General features: G+C 39.5%; 1 protein-coding gene across 3 annotated transcripts in view; it reads right to left on the reverse strand.

Annotated features, from left to right (window-relative positions):
- The window catches only part of AGPAT4 (1-acylglycerol-3-phosphate O-acyltransferase 4), a 71,450-nt gene that overhangs the window by 40,124 nt on the left and 14,795 nt on the right, over nt 1-16,531 (reverse strand). Inside the window, exon 2 of one of the 3 annotated variants that reach the window (XM_088053711.1) lies at nt 10,183-10,237. The exons of the other annotated variants lie outside the window; for them this stretch is intronic. The gene's annotated coding sequence lies outside the window, so the exon portion shown is untranslated. The remainder of the gene's footprint in view (nt 1-10,182; nt 10,238-16,531) is intronic. 3 annotated transcript variants of the gene reach the window in all.

A 16,531-nucleotide genomic window follows, 5' to 3' on the forward strand; every position in this document is an offset into this window, starting at 1 on the left:
TCCCTGATCAGCTGGAGAAACCACAGGTGAGAAACCACAACCCACATCCCCTGCTTCCTTGTGCCACTGGGGTAGGAGGCAGATCTAGGAAGGAGGGAGCGGTGGGGTAAAGTGTTTTTAAGGGCTTATTTCACTTGTCATTATCCTGCTCCTGTTAGTAATAAATTAATTTCATTTCATATCTCAAAGTTGAGCCTGTTTTGCCTGTGATGGTATTTAATCAGTGATCTCTCTCTCTCTTGGTTCATACCTCAACTCATGACCATTTTGTTAGATTTTTTCTCCTCTGTCCAGCTCCAGAGAGGAATGGGTGAGACACTTTTACCTGACACCTGGACAGAGTCAACTCATGATACAAGCACAACAATATGTTCTGCTGAGGCGGCTTGCTAGGATGCAGAAGGAACTCAGGAGAGTTATACTCCCAGTGGTTATGTCACAACTGCTATGTGAGGTCTGCACTATAAAGCAGATTTTCTAGATAAGAAGTATCATGAAAATTTCTGCTCTGTCATTAGTAGAAGGAAGCATCTTATCTCAGTGAGCAGTAGCTGGTGTCAGGTTCCATGAATATTAGATTATGTTTTTTAATAAATTATTCAGTATTTGATGTACACAAACCAGGAAGCCTAGGACATTCATCTGTACAAGCACAGACAGGCAGCAGAAGGGGTAAGTGCTGAGAGAAGAAACTTTAAAGAAGTAGGTGAGAAAACTTAAAATAAGGCATTAAGTGTTCTGCAGTGATCAGTAATGCAGCATTTGATGGTCTTTATCTGATTAGTTTGGGCTTGCATAGCAACCACTTTCTAAAGGAATAAACAACTTTCTCATTCTGGCACACAGACTCACCTGGGACAAAGCAAAACATCACCTGATCCATCACACATCCCTCTCCTGTCATGCCTTCATCAAGTATGACCCTACGTTATGCCTTACCCCTGGGGTAACTTCTGTGTCCCACTGATGAAGCTGTTGAAGCAACAAAGCTTAAATGAACAGCACATATGATGCTACTCCAGTTCTCATTTGTACGGTTAGGGTAGCATATTGCTGTCTAAATCCCAAAACAGAAGCTTAAATGAAAGCAGGGTGACTTACATTAAGTAAGTGCCATCTTGAAATGATAGAATCAAAAAATCAAATCTAGTAATTACAGCGTAGTTACAAATCTGGTCTCATAAAACACCAAATAAAAAAGTACTTGCCATCAGGTATTCGAGCTTCTACAGTTTCTTTCCAAGTATTTTGCTGATACCAGAAAGGCCAGGGAAAAAAAGGGACTTCAAATCTACCACTTCGAGGCAATGTTAAGCCATTCATGTAGTACAATAAAAGAAATTCCTATTAGTGAACTTCGTGGATGATACAAAGTAAGAACAGGGTTTAAGAATCAGATGACCTTGAGAGGTAAGGTAACACAAATGGAATTTTGAGGGAACACATTATCACATCATACCTTGAGGAACTAATAAAAATAGAGCCTCATAACTTGGAAATGACAGAAGTGAATTACCAGAGAAAATTATTTTGCCACTAAACACTTCTGTTCCATTCATATTATGTAGTCCCAAGAAAGAACATGATGGCATTAGGATGTTTGCTCCTGGAGAGAAAGGAATCTTGCATTGCACCACTGAGAGAATCTCTGTGCCAGCACACCAGTATCAGACATCCATGGTCAGGAAGGAATACTGAAACAAAGTAGGTACAGGCCAGGGCTATCAGGATGACCTGAAAGTAGAAAAGTTTGGCTCACTGGAGCTTTAAAACAAATGCTAGAAGAGGAGTGGGTGGGCTCCCCACAAATATGGCTTATGGATGAGGAAAATTAACAGTACAGAAAAAGAACAATTTAAGCTAAATACCACTAGCACAAAGAACATCCATGTCTAAAGTGACTGAAAATACAGGCATCCAATATTCTGAAGATTCTTCTGATTACTTTGTCAGATAGCAGCTTTGTAAATTGACTAAGAATCATCTTAAAAACACTTCATTACACCATTGCTAGAAATTCAATGATTCAGGAACTCCTTTCTAGTCCTGTTCTCTGTAATTAGGGAAAAAAAGTGAGATTATCCAAACAGACTGCCTTACAGACCTCTCTCCTCTCTTCCATCACTGCTTGAGAAACACACTGCAGACTGAGAAACACTTTGCTACCCCATTGGCTTCAATGAGCATTCACTGGAACAGGGGGAAGACAATATCTTGCAGCAAGGAACAAAGGCTTCTGTTTAAGCAGGGTAGCACTAGACAGAAACCTTTCCCAAGGGAGTTCTCTGTTGAAAATTGCCTTCCAGGAGGCCAGGACCTCAAAATTCGATTATCCAAATAAGCAAACATGAACCAAGTTAATAGATGTCAGTCTTAACTGGTATTTATTCAACCACAATTGACTTCTTTGACATGAATCATTAGCATGTCCTTAATTATACGGTGATCAGCATTGTCCACACTCAGGTCTCACACTTTCATTCAGAACAAAAATAAACACACTCATGTGACTAGGTTTATTTTGCCACACGCATTAGGGAAGTTATTTGACTCAAGTGAATCATGTTTAACTGACATATTTAATAAGGAGACTTGCTCTCACACCATTTTTCTCCTCGCATGTATCCTTGCAATAGCCTTAATTTCTATACATAAAAATTTATCCTCCTTAATTTCAAATGAAAAATCAAAAATTTGGGCTTTAGAAGGAAAGCATTTCAGAGAGAAAAATCCCATTACTTTTGATGCTCTAAATCTCTGCCATCAACACATTTAACCTGCATTTTCACTTACTGACAAGAACTGACATGAATTTATCTCTGAGAAAAATGACTGATGACACAAAAAAAGCTACGAGTTGCCAAAGCAAGCAATCTCCAGCACAACTTGGAAGAAAAGTGAATTCGGAAACTGAACAAAAGGTAAATTAAATCCTATGGAAATGTACAGTTTTTTTTAAATATAGCCTCTAGTTATCAAGAATTACATTTCATAAAGGTGTAAACACATAAAAAGAAGGAACTATTGTGTCTGCAGAACAGCAGAACAAGAAAACCAGGGATAATGGCTTCTACAGTTTCTATACTTTTCCAGTAACATTTAAATTTGGATTTTGATTTCAGATAACTGGTGCACTCAGGAGAAGTATCTACATATTTCCAGATATAATATGCTACCAACTATTAATTTTTAGACTCAAGTCAAGGCATGTAACTTCTACTTAGCCTTCTTATGCACAAGGTATTCTATCTGAATTTCAATAATGGAAGAAAAAACTGGCCAAGTACCTGTATAATATCATCAGAGTTTATGGTGAATAACCATGGCACCTCTATCACTGAGAACACTGTTCAGAACAAAACCATTACTCATTTTTCACTTGCATTCTATGAATTCCCTCTCTCTGCCTGTAATGTTACAGCATTTCATCACGTGAGGTCTTGAGAGACAAGAACTATGTCCCAGTGCTTATTTTAGCTTCTTAATCCCTATCAGCGACTTTCACAAAATGTTCTTTAGAGGGACAATAAGGTCAGAAACTACAAATCAAACAAATGGCTTTCATGAATTAAAAATAAAGTACTACAGATCAAATATACCTATCAAGTATCAAGCTGTGATTTTTGTACTGGGTGCAGCCTGTAACCCTTCAAGATGATGTTACCCAAATACATAAATATACAAAAATCCCCATTTTTTCTCACTGAAGAACGCAATACACACGACAAAGTGCACATTCTGTTAGGACAGATATACACCCAAAGTAAACAACAACATTACACCACACTTAAGGACATTAGTGACTCTTAATTCACATTTAGCTTGATTGTGCTTGCACTTCTCTTTCCTCAAAGCTTTTAGAAAACTAATCCACTGCTGGAACATCACAACCTGCTCAGACAGTCTGCAGATCATGTGCTCCAGAAGACGAGGATTCAAATGTGCCATTTGCTTGTCTAGCCTCTCACTGATCAAACTGAAACGGTATCCACAAAAAACCCCATTACTGTCTTCCTGCTATGTAGTCCCAGTGGCTCAGTATAGTGAAATCAGAAAGTATAGCTCAGTATAACTGCAAAAATTCTGCACAAAGAGGCAATAAGCTTTTTGTTTTTTCATATCTGGTGCAAGCAACAGTGCTGTACTCTTAGAACTATTTGTGTTGACTAATCTTCCTAGAAAACAGAGGTTTAGCTTACACGGTCCATGGAAATCCTGCAGCATCAACAAGCTCTGAATTTACCCTCGTCTATTCATTTTTCAGAAAGAGAACCTCTGGAAGTTACAAAAGGCAGGCTGTGCTTCTCTGGTAACCCAAGTCATTTTTCTATTCAGTGCTTTGCAAATTGCGAAGAGTAGCAGCCACACATGCCATTTCAGGCTGGTACAGGAGAAACATCTTAAATGACAAAATCTGACTTGTCATAGCAATAGTAAAATAAAGACCTGTCATACAAACAAGTCATGCACATGTCAGGAGTAGAGACTATGAACTACTGATACTTCTGTCAACTTTATCACAAATATTTCTGGCACCACAGGGGAAAAAAAAAGGAAACTTTTCAAGATTTAACAAAAGGCTACAACATTACATATGGTATACCAGGTACCAACGTGTTATCCCATGACAAACTGATCAAAACTGTAGAGGAATCCCAGAAAAAAAAAAAAAAAAAAAAGGGCAGCCTATTGCAAGTCAGTTTTTTCCTTGAATTTAGCTTTATTCCTTTCTGAATGACCTTTACCACTTTCGTTGCCTCAACTTTCTCAAAATGAAAGACATGCAGGATCCATGTGACTCAGACACTTGGATGCAGCATTTATCAGCTTGCAAAACTTGGGCTTCCCAATTTTCAGGCCATACACACTACTGATTTACCATGGATCAGAATACTCTGCTTTAACTCATGCAGGCTGACACTTCCTCTTTGCTAAGGAAGAACTACAGCTTTTTACAAACAACTCTTCCTGAAGTCCATTCAGACTTCTCACGGGATTTCTGATGTGCAAAATTAAGAGAAGCACAGTAACAGCACCAGCTCTACCAGACCTATCAAGTGCAGACTACACCTTTTACGCTGCCAGCTGTCACTGTTCCAGAGGTCTTTGTGCTTCTGTGCAGGCCATTTGGATCTCCTTTAAAGTCTTGCCTAAAAAGCTGGAAAGCAGAAAGCTAGTGCAAATAAACACTATTTAGCATTTGAGTTGACTGAGTTGAAGGCTTAGACAAGAACCTCCTCTGGTATTAATACTGCTGATTCAATGTCTTTGCAACATCTTGCATCACAGTAGAACTAAGAAAAAGGAACAGGAAGAGCCTTGAGGTCCTGTCTAATGAGGGGTCTGTTATTTGAAAATGGTGTAATTTCTACCAGTTCAAATTTCTCTCCATGTGGAATTTCCATGTAATCCAATTGCAGTGGAAGAAACATCAGCGTGTCCAGCTGAAAGACAGAAACCACTCATGCCCTGGGTTGCTGTGAGCATCATTCCTTTCAGCTTTTTTCTGACTGCCAAGGATGTGACTGAGAAGCTTGTGAGACAAGCTTCTAGCTCCAGCTAGATGTCATGCAAAGGTTTTTCCAACAGCCTGCCTCTGTGGGACAAAGCTTGCTTCCGCAAGGAAAAACACAACCCATTTCCAAATCTAGATGCTGCAGCATATCAGATCTCTCCTTGACATAGTAAAGCAGCGGGCAAGCGAGCAGATCTCAAGGTACAACATGGAAGACTTTGATTTATGAACTTCATGCAAGAGGAACATACTCTTGAAAAGGAAGAGTTTCTTCTACTGAGGGTCCAGCATCAAATCTGAAGTGCAAGTCTCTCTGCTCTTAGTGAAGAAAAAAATAGCTGAACAGCAAAGAAAAAATAAATCTAAAAGAAGATACAAAATGCTGTTTAAAAGTACACTTCATTTTTGCAAATCAATGTTGGCCATTTATCAAAAAGCTGACACAACAAGGAACGTGGACAGGAAGGAGGGTTTCACCTGCCTTCTACCATTCCTGCAAGGAGGGACAGAGGGAGCCCTAGGCTGGCCAGAGCCCACTGCTCACCCCTCAGATGTTGACAGTTAAGGCAGGGTATGCAGAGTACAGAACCAGTCTTCAGGCAAGCATGCAAGGCAGTGAATTTTACAGAGCACACTGCACACACAGGTTGCTGAAAGAGGAGCTCACTGGTAATTGCTCAAAGGCATGCACTACACAGAGGCAGCCTGTGACTAGAATGATAGGCTAAAAGGAACACTTCATAAAAAATGTGTCATTTTGAATATTAAAGTACAAACAAAGCTTTCACTTTAAAGTGGTAACAAATCACCTACACCCAACACTTACTAATTTGTCAACATAACTTCAAGATAAAAATCACAGATTAGGAGAGAGACCAAGTATATTGTGCTGTTAAAAATCAAACCAAACTAAACCAAAGATTGATGGTCCACAGATTTTTTCCCCTCCACTTTTCTTTATTTCAAACACACACTGACATTTACTTAGGTTGGCCAGATTCTCAACTGGAATAAAAATAATCTCCAAAGAAAATAATGTCACCAGTCTAGTTACTGTTAACACCATGCTGAGTTACACAAAATAGGGATTAGTTTCATCACACCTACTACAAAGCTAAAGCTTTATCTGTGCTTTGATCTTCTTAGCAATTTCACCTCAGTGCTTGCTTAGTCACAGAACTAAAACCTGCATATACATGTGCATAAAGTAGCTAATACACTAAGTGAAAAATACTTTGCTTTATTAAAACATTATGACTGTAATTTTGAAGGCTGAGATCACACAGTGATAGTTCTGGTGCTTTCTGTGTCTCAGCTCCATGACCAAGATCCATTTGATTTTCTTACAAAACTAAGACAACAAAACACTATTGACAAAAAGGGGATTCACCCTTTTTGATGGGTTGTCATCAGTGGTTTCTCAGATGAAACATACAAAATAAAATAAACTACAGTTTAATATGGCCAACCCAGCATTCCTGTAATGCAGCCAAGCTGAAATTGCTTTGGTAATCAAGATCAGAATCAGATTTAATGCAAGATCTTAAATGCACAAGCCTTCATGGTATACAGAAGGCCAGATTGGGCTTTCCTCACAGGGGCTATGATGGGAACCGAAAACTTGTGGTTAAGATCTGTAAATTAAAGCATGTCTCTAGTATTTGAATCAGCACTGGATCTGGGCAAAAGCCTTGCTGCATGTGTTCTGGCACACCACCTCAATTTTTAGCTTCACTCCAGCTCCCATCCCCATACTGCCTTCTCTCTCGAAACACATACACATCATTCAAGGTCAATCAAATAGGTTCTCTCCTTCTAACGTAACATCCACAAAATGTAAAATCCAGTACTTCTTCAGGTGAGGAAGACACTAAGCCAGCATATGTATTCTTGAAAAAGCTTTCAAGTGATCCTTCCTTCTCTAGTGCAGTTCTGAGCTGGAGGAGTGGAGAAATACGGAAACAAGTTTTGTTCATTTCTTTAACCATGATTCCTTTTAAACTATCTCCATGCTGCAAGTTATCAATCAACCATCCTTTCAGAAAAAAAACCAAAAATTAGCTGCACACTTCAAACATTTAATTTCACAGCTTTTTTCTGTCTTTTATCCTGATACAATCTGCCTACAAAACAGCTTCTTCTCTCCAAGTTGCACAGCGTATGGAACAAAGCCAGCCTCACAAGTACAATGGGTTTAACACACATACAGATCCTCAGTAGTCAGTGTTTTGAAATGCTCTTTTCAAACCCTTTGGGAAAATTAATTATTTAACAGCCACATGTCAGAGGTATTTGTCTCATATCTGAAGGCTCCTCTTACCCTTCTTCCCCAAGGAATTCAGGAGTACTCCCATGTTTCAACTAACCAGCAGTTCTTGGTTTGGCAACAGGACCAGTCAGTGCAGATAACCGTCAACCAGGCATTTCCTTCTGCTGCTTTGTCCACCTGGACAGCCCCCAAAGGTCAACACAAAGCTCCTTGTAGAATGCCTAATGAAGCAGTGAAGGGAGCAGCAGGAATGACCTTCCAAACGTAATACCGGTAATAAGTAATGGTGCCCTTCCAGACAGGCAAGTTGGTCGCAGGGGTTTCTTCTACTAGCATATATTTTTCATATCTCAAGGAAAGATGTCCTACGGAAGTACCCACCTGCAATAGGCACTGCTCATCTATGAAAGCAGACAACCTTCCTCTTCCTTTTTTTAGTCTTCCTTGCTTAAAAATGCAGTCATGATTACAGGACTTTTTTACAGCAAGAAATCAATGACACAAGTTGGAAATAAAGGAGAGATTCCAGCATCCTGACTACATGAAGGTCAAAGACAGCATTATCATTCCCACACTATTTACAGTGAAGTACTCAACTTTTATTTTCCACTTTTTAATACTGCTCACAGGAACCACCTTTGAAAAACAGCCCTGAAGATTCCTATGGCACTCCAATATCCTATGCAACACAGGAGGAACCTAACATACCACTGCTCTTAAAAGTGGTCCAATTTCCATACCCACCTTTTCAACATAGAAAAAGAACTTCTCAAGGACTTACTTACATGGCACATACACTGAGCAACAGCATAGGACAGCTCTTTCCCAAAATTTTTAAGTCACTAAATCCAACAGTGCAACTCACACAGCTTGGGCTGCTTCTGGGACAGTCTGCCATTCTGCTCACCTGCACTCGCCTAACTATATATCGACCATCATTTGATTTCCACATGAAGAAATCTATCACATCTCAAAGATTCATGCATATGCCATTCGAGCTTTTCTAATTCTCACCTGACAACTGCATGCACCAAAAAGGAGCTACAAGTTATCCCTGTACAACCAGAGAAATTTAAATCACCTTTCAAGCAACCCTGAATTTTAGCCATGAATTAATGAAGAGCCTGTGAAGACATAAGAGAGACAAGCTTCATTGGTTTTAATCCAAGCAGAAAATTTCTGAACTCTTTGTATTTAAAAACAATATTGAAAATATACTGTACTACACTGAAATGAAAATGCACTATGGTCTCAATTTTAAACTAGGTAAATTAAGTACATAAACATAAAGAGGTATGTCAACTATTTTGCCTGTATCTTCCTCCTCTATGAGCACAAAAGGCAATACATGCTCAAATAATAAAATTTTAGTTGATATATTTTGGTGGGTAAAAATACAACTCAATCCATACAATGCATGCATTTTTCTGAATACTGTAAGGTTAACATCTCCCTCCCTATCTTTTGTCTTTGTACAAAGAATAGCAAAAGTCTCTCATATAGGCCCTAGAGATAAATTATATGAGTTTGAAGGAAGTAAGAGATTCTTTAGTTCTCTATAGTTAAGATTTCCAGTATAGAGTCCTCAGCAAACTGCAGAGGATTAGCACATTGCACATCCTTAGAAGAGATACTCTATGAGCCAAGGGAAATACCTGGAAAATGTCAGAGAATGGTATGAGATTCATAGGGGAAAAAAAAAATCCAGTAGGATTGGGGAGTAGCTCCTTCACAGCAGCAAAGCTGTATTAATGAGAGCCCCTGACAAAAACCTCCCAGCTGCAGGTTTTTTTTTTTAAAAAAAAGGTAAGCTTCTTTAGAAGTTCCATCAAGAAACAAGAAATTGAGTTGGCACAATCACTATTTATATTTCCTTACCTAACACAGGCAGATACATTCATTCATCAAAATCTTTCATTAGCAGTACATATTGATCTGGAGATCATTTAAACAGGGTCATGTAACTACAGCATAAGAGCAGTACAAAATTTATGTACGATGAAAAATCTCTCATGTATTAGGACATTTCCACATCATCAAGGGACTATCCTTCAGTTTCAGTACCATTTCAGCAATGAAATCAGGCCTATAGCTAAAATGGGGTTTCTACAAATATGAAATGATCTTCTGATTGTGATAGTCACCCTTAATGAATAAACAACTGTAGCACCAGAAAGTCTTCAGATTCTGTGCTATGTCATGAATCATTAGATATCACGTTCCTGATTATGCTGCGTCAGATAGAAGTGCTTTTGTATAAACACTCCAAAACCTACCCCAGTTCAGGAACCTAGGAAGTCTGCTGGCCAGATCTGATGTTTAACAAAAAGTGAAAGAATCTTTGTGATGTGTGATGGTAGACACCAAACAGAACACAGTTCACCTATTGCTTCCCTACCATCTCTCTTTCCAGTCTGCAGGCTATCAGCACCACACTTCTTCAGATCAGGAATCTGACAGAAAAAAAATAAAAAAGGAAAATGAAGACAAGTGACCTCTACAAAGGCTCCAGCAATAAAAGTATAGTATCAGTGACAGTGAAGATGCCCTTTTCATTAAAGATCAAACTAAGTGCCTCTCTAGATCTTCACTAGTCTCGTATAGAAAGCATCAGTATCAAAAATTTTTTTCACATTCATTTTCACAGAAAGCAGTCCCTTTCTCCTGAACTGAAAGCTGAGCCTAACAGATCATAACCCTTGTAGGCTGAACAAGGAACTCTGATAAAGATCACACACAGATGTGATTCAAGCACACCTTCAGCATGCTCACACAGCATGCCTGCAATCAGCATACAGTCTTGTGTGATCCATTCAAGCTCACTGTCAATACTTGAACACCTACGAAAACTGAGTAACAACACCTGAAAGTGGCACAAAATGAGAAGGACTGAAATGTTATTAGTTGATACAGCAAGTTAATGATAGTAGGGAAAATTTGGAGGCATATGCTAGGCACTGCAGAGGACTTATTCATAGCTATTAATGAAATTCCACAAACACAGTCTGGAAAAAAAGTTCAAGCTGTGATGGAAGCAAACATACATACATACACACACACACACTTTATCTTACTCTCTAGTAAAATGGAGAATCTGGTGCAGTAATTGCTCCTTCTGTTTTTCCAAATTAAAGTAGAGAAAGTCAACGTTTGGTCTCAGTGGAGAATTGTCCAGATTACCAGAAGCACTGTCCTCAGTATGCAACAGGTATAAAAGGGTATTAGAAAATAGGCTGAAGGAAGACACTAATGAATTAGAGTAGATGACACTTTAGGGTAGATGATTTCTGCTGAAGTTTATTTCTTCTAGATTTTCTCTACATTAAAACTAACATGGGCATTTTCTTAGTACACTCTATTTCCATGGTTATTACCATAGCTTGGCTTGAGAGAAAAAGAGAAGGCTAAGGTGATGATCTAGTTTCCTCAAGGTTCAAATCAATATCTTCCCTTTGCAAGACTATCAAATATGGCCCTCCAACTTTCCTCCAGTAGTTGTTGCAAACTTTCTGTAATCTTCACCAGTGGCTTTGTACAATGTGGTGTGTGGAACTGAGATAACAAAGGTTTATGTAGACAAGTAGCTCTTGAGAAAAATACATTTTGCACAGATTACTCAAAACAACATTTCAGAGAGGCTAAGAAAACAGTCCTAAGTGTCCTATGAAAAGTCTTCCCTACATCAACATTGACAAGCATAAGTCAGGTTGCTCTATAAATAAAATACTACAGGACTGTGTTAAGGACATGCTTTGTATGTGCCATACTTTGACAACAGCAGACTGCTTCCTCTGCAGCATATGATGGTGGTAAAGACAAGTGGAGGAAGAAGAAAGTCCTACCTCTCTGGGAACCTCTTGCTTCCCAGCCCTTCCCAACTACATAACTGCAGTAGAGGCAAGAATTCTCCTCCCTGCCTCAGCACCACCTTCATATAAACAAGTAAAATGGTTGAGGGCTCCTCTGAAGTCCAAGAAACAAAGGACTGAGGATTAGCACGGCCTGGATACTATCACAAAGTCCTTGCGTTGCAAAACCTATAGTTGCACACGGAAGGAATTAGCTTTACTGTGTTATAACAGTCAGACAAGATGACAGAACTTGAAGTAGTTCTCAATTCCCTCTGGTTTTGTTTCTAGGAAGCTCAGGCATAAGAAGAATCAGTTTCCATCTTGGTTTTGCTGCAGTCAATGAACAGGCATCAGGGTGCCTCTTTCTGTGCAAACAAGGGCCTTCCCCTCAGCAGGATCTACAAACTGCAGCCTACATAGTGTAATTTTACCCAAAGGTGTAACAACACCCCTTTCATGGCACAACAATAGGTATTAGTACTACTATAATTTATTTATGAAGGCAGATTAGAAGCCAAGTTGATTGCTTTTAAGGCCCTTGGAGCACCTGTCCACACAACCATATCGCTACTGCCAGGTCTTTTGTTTATGTAACATTCACCTGGTGCAGAGTCAGCAGGAGGCCAGGTTGCCATTCACCCTAGGAGCAGCAGAAGCTCATTTCCCCCCAGTACAGTGGCAGCATGAGGACAAGATAACAACAACTGTTCTGCTCACAAGCACCTCACTTCACCTCCCACTCAGCACCTCAAAAGAAGCTGTGTATCCTATATGTGTATGTCCCATTCTCATAGTCTAAACATGTCCTGAACAGTCCACAGGAGTCCAGCAAACTCTGCTTGACCTGGGGTTGCACTTCAACAGCCAAGCAAGCACAGACTGATCTGGGAAGTACAAACCACTTTCCCACTGCCCAGCAAGCTGTGCAGCCATGAGCACATATGGCATGAATCCCAAGATAACCTGTTCCCTCTATGAGTCTGGCCAACTTTAGAAGCTACTGTAGAAAAGCTGCGTGCCCCCCTTGTGGTGGTTTGCCACCACATAAGAGGGTGGAAGGAATAAGGTGTATTCCCGCCCCTTCTGATCCAGGCACAAACAGCATCTATGAGAACTGAGATGTATTATTCCACACTAAGTGCTTCCTACCTTGGTTCTCCATCTTTTAGAAAAAGAAACTTAGGACAAAATGTTCCTAAATTAAAATGTTCCTAAAAATAAAACCTGACATTGATTGCTTTCCTAGCTTTTGCTCTTGTGCCAACTTCCAAGCACACTTACATTTGAAATTTTTATTGTTATCCCCCTACTGAGGTTTGCAGTATTCAATTTCCTTATTAGGGTGCACCCTGTTGACTTCAGTATGAAGGAGTTTACTCAGGTTGTCATTTTACAAAAGGGGGAGCAGATTAACAGGCAGCTGAACCAATCCATGAATATATATTTGAAGCCAGAAAATATTTTCTGTAAGTTAGAAGCCCAAAGACTTTGGCGTCTTGTTTTTATTTTGGGAGTCTTGTTAGGCTCTTGTGTGTGTGGTTTCTTTTGCGGTGTTTGTTTTGGGGGTTTTTTGGTTTGTTTGTTTAAACATGAAATAGGGTGCACAACCCTTACCAATCTTTTGGTTCATTTTAAGACCAACACAGACAAAAGTTTGTCCTTTTGACGCTGGATGTCCACTCTTTGCAACAACACTCTTTGGTAAGGGTCTAGACATACAGAGGACACAGGACTAGAATTTACCACTACTCTCTACGTATTTGTCAAATGGGGTAACAGGATCAAACAGAAAGAGTTTATTTATAGTAAAGTATGAGAAGTACCTTGGAGATATAAAAGCAAGCCAAACTGCAACATGGGGAATAGAAAACACCCTTTGGAGAGCATCCCCAATGCTATTACATATTGCAGCAGGTAAACAGAGAAGCTAAGCTCACCATGTTGACTCACAATTGGTTTCAAGACTGGCAATAACTTCTCATCATCAATTACTGAAGGCAACTTGGTATGTGACATTACACCTGCTCTGTTTCATTAAAAGCAAGTTGTTGCTCTAGTTAATCCTTCTGACTGTCAATTCAAACTGGAAACCAAGTTTTTAGCTCTCCTCTAACTTGCATTGATGAAAAGTTTGAATGTCTGCAGCTTTGGCCTTCTGGGCTGTCAGTAGTTATGGTGAGAAGCTGTAGTGCAGGTCCCAAATTCACGGCAGAGAAGCAGCAGCTCGCACAGCTACCCGTGCTCAGCTACCCCGCCACAGTTACTCCATGCAGCCAGCTCATGGCAGGAAGCTGCTGAAGGGTCTGGGGCACAAGTCTGAAGAGGAGCAACTGAGGGAGAAAAGGAGGATCATTTATCATTCTCTGCAGTGACCTGAAAGGAGGCTGTAGTGAAGTGGGGCTCTTTTCCCAACTAAAAAGTGACAGGACAAGAAGAAACAGATTTAAATTGTCCCCAGAAAGGTTTAGATTGGATATTTGGGAAACTTTCTTCATGGAAAGGGTTGTCAAGCACTGGAACAGACTGCCCAGAATTTGAGTCATCATCCTTGGAGATATTTAAAAAATGTGGAGACGTGGCTCTCAGGGACATGGCTTAGTGGTGGATTTGGCAATGCTGAGCTGAAAGTTGGACTCAATCATAAGGCCTTTTTCAACTTCAATGATTTCATGATTCTGTGAATATTTTAACTTGAGCTAGTCTGGTTTGATCCATGTGAACAGAGAAACACCCCAACTTAAGCTGTACTACTCAAGTGAGGAGAAGTCATTAATCACAATAGCACTTTAGCTTCCCATATGCTTTATGACAGCAGACAGTGCATGAGGAGAAGTGAGAACATTGCATTCTTATATTAGGAAGGAGATAGGAAGAAAAAGGGTATAAGAAAATACCTCTACTTGAAATACAAAAAACCCCAACTTGCCCGAAGAGCACATCTTCAAAGACAAAATAACTCTCCAGATTCATAGAGCCATTTATCTCTACCTTTGATATCAAACAGAAAACAACTGAACTTGCAGGATCTAAGGATAACTGCTGCTTTCATTTCATTTTTCAATTAAAACATGCCTGCTCTATATTTCACTTTATGACTGACTTGGTGACTCAGGCTGTATCAGGCTCTCAAAGCAACATGATGCTTGTCACCACTGTAGAAGTATTATATTCTCCAACTTCACTGTCTCCAACTGTAGGCTGTTTCCACGACTTTCATCAGACCCATAGAGACCTGACTTATTAGTCACCACACCAGTGGCCCCCAAAAACACATCCATTCTGATTAATTGTTCTTTAGTTCTTTGAAACACTTTTTCAAATTAGCAATCATTTTCCCCTTTCTAAATATCAATCAGATAAGGGTGACTCATCAAATGCTATCTTGCTCTGTTGTAAAGCTAAAATAAATGGCTTTAACCTAGACATACTTTGTTCTGAGCATGACTGGGCAAAAACCTCACACCACCATCTATTCCAGTGGCATCAACACTGCAGACTAGATCAGCAACCCTGAGTACAAAGCCATCTGCCCCACCATGGACAAGCATGCAGGATTACTCCCCCTCTTCCATACTGTCCATCCCCTAGATCAGACTAGATTGAGCTAAACTGAAAGATTCAGCATGAAGACTGTAGAGTCTGTGCTAATATCACTGCACTAAGTAGTCAAAATCAAGAATGGGCCAGATGGCATTGAATGAAAAATAATAATATATACCTATATACAGCAGTATCTTCTACATACCATGGCTTCAAACACACTATGTTGCCAGGCAAAAGGTAAAAACCTGGCCATATTCAATGCCACTGTTTGTACATGCAAATGAATAGTACTTACAAACTCACTACTTCAGGGACATACACAGAGACAGCAAAAATTAGATTTTTCAAAAGGAACATCCTCTCTCCATTACAGAAATAATAAAACAGCATCCCAAATTTTTTTGGGCCTATACAATCTGATGCACTTGAAATTTAAGTCAAAAGTATGTTTTTTAAAAAAATGCTTTGAATAGTTGCTTCTCAGTGACTGATGGAAGATAAATAATCCCTAGTAGCCACCAAGTTGAGGCATGTGACTGGTTTCTACCTCATACAGTTTATTATGAATACTAACAATAGTTTTCTTTTTCAGGTTCCTAGTAACAGAAGAGATTACCTGAACAAAACCATTTTGCTGCATTTCTACAGCTCAATTGTTAAAGGCTGTAATGGAGGGTTGTTTTCCCCAGTATGAAACATCCCCAAGTCACTTAGCACTGACAGTGACATCACACTTGAATAATCTTTAGGGAGCAACAAAAAGCGTGCATTGTTTAACAGTTTCCTTCTAAGAAACCACTTCTGAGTTCAGAAAGGCCCAGGGAAATCTCTCTGGAAGGTGGACACATCTAACAGCACACTCCTAAATAATGAATGTGGGCACGTTAGCATTTCTATGACAGTTTCTGTGAAGAATTCTCTCTGCTGTAAGTTAATGCAGTTATGTGGAAGTCAGAAGCAACAGTACAATAAAATTGCTTAAAATAAAAATTGCTTAAATAAAAAGAAGCTGCAGTTGTAGCTTTTTAAAAGCAAATATATAAGCAAACTGATTGTAACAGAAAACTGCACATGCTCTGATAATTCACTGTTGTCAGGTGACGATTCCACTAAACTCCTACTAATAGAGAAGAAACAAATGCTCTCCTTCATTCCAATGAAACTATCTGCTTTGTCAAGTGCCAGTCAACTGTCACATCTCACAGCAGTTTCAAAAGTCTGGTCTATCTACAACATCCTCAGCCCATGCTCTCATCTCCCCCCAAAAAATCAGTATCACTGCAATCCCTGCTTCTTTCAACTGGTTATGGGCTACCTGCTGTATTTTGAATTATAACTACATGCATATACTAA

This window comes from Pseudopodoces humilis, chromosome 3 (assembly GCF_049639895.1).
Source record: "Pseudopodoces humilis isolate 2021_Gansu_Grassland_sample_001 chromosome 3, ASM4963989v1, whole genome shotgun sequence".
NCBI classification, from domain to species: Eukaryota; Metazoa; Chordata; class Aves; order Passeriformes; family Paridae; genus Pseudopodoces; species Pseudopodoces humilis.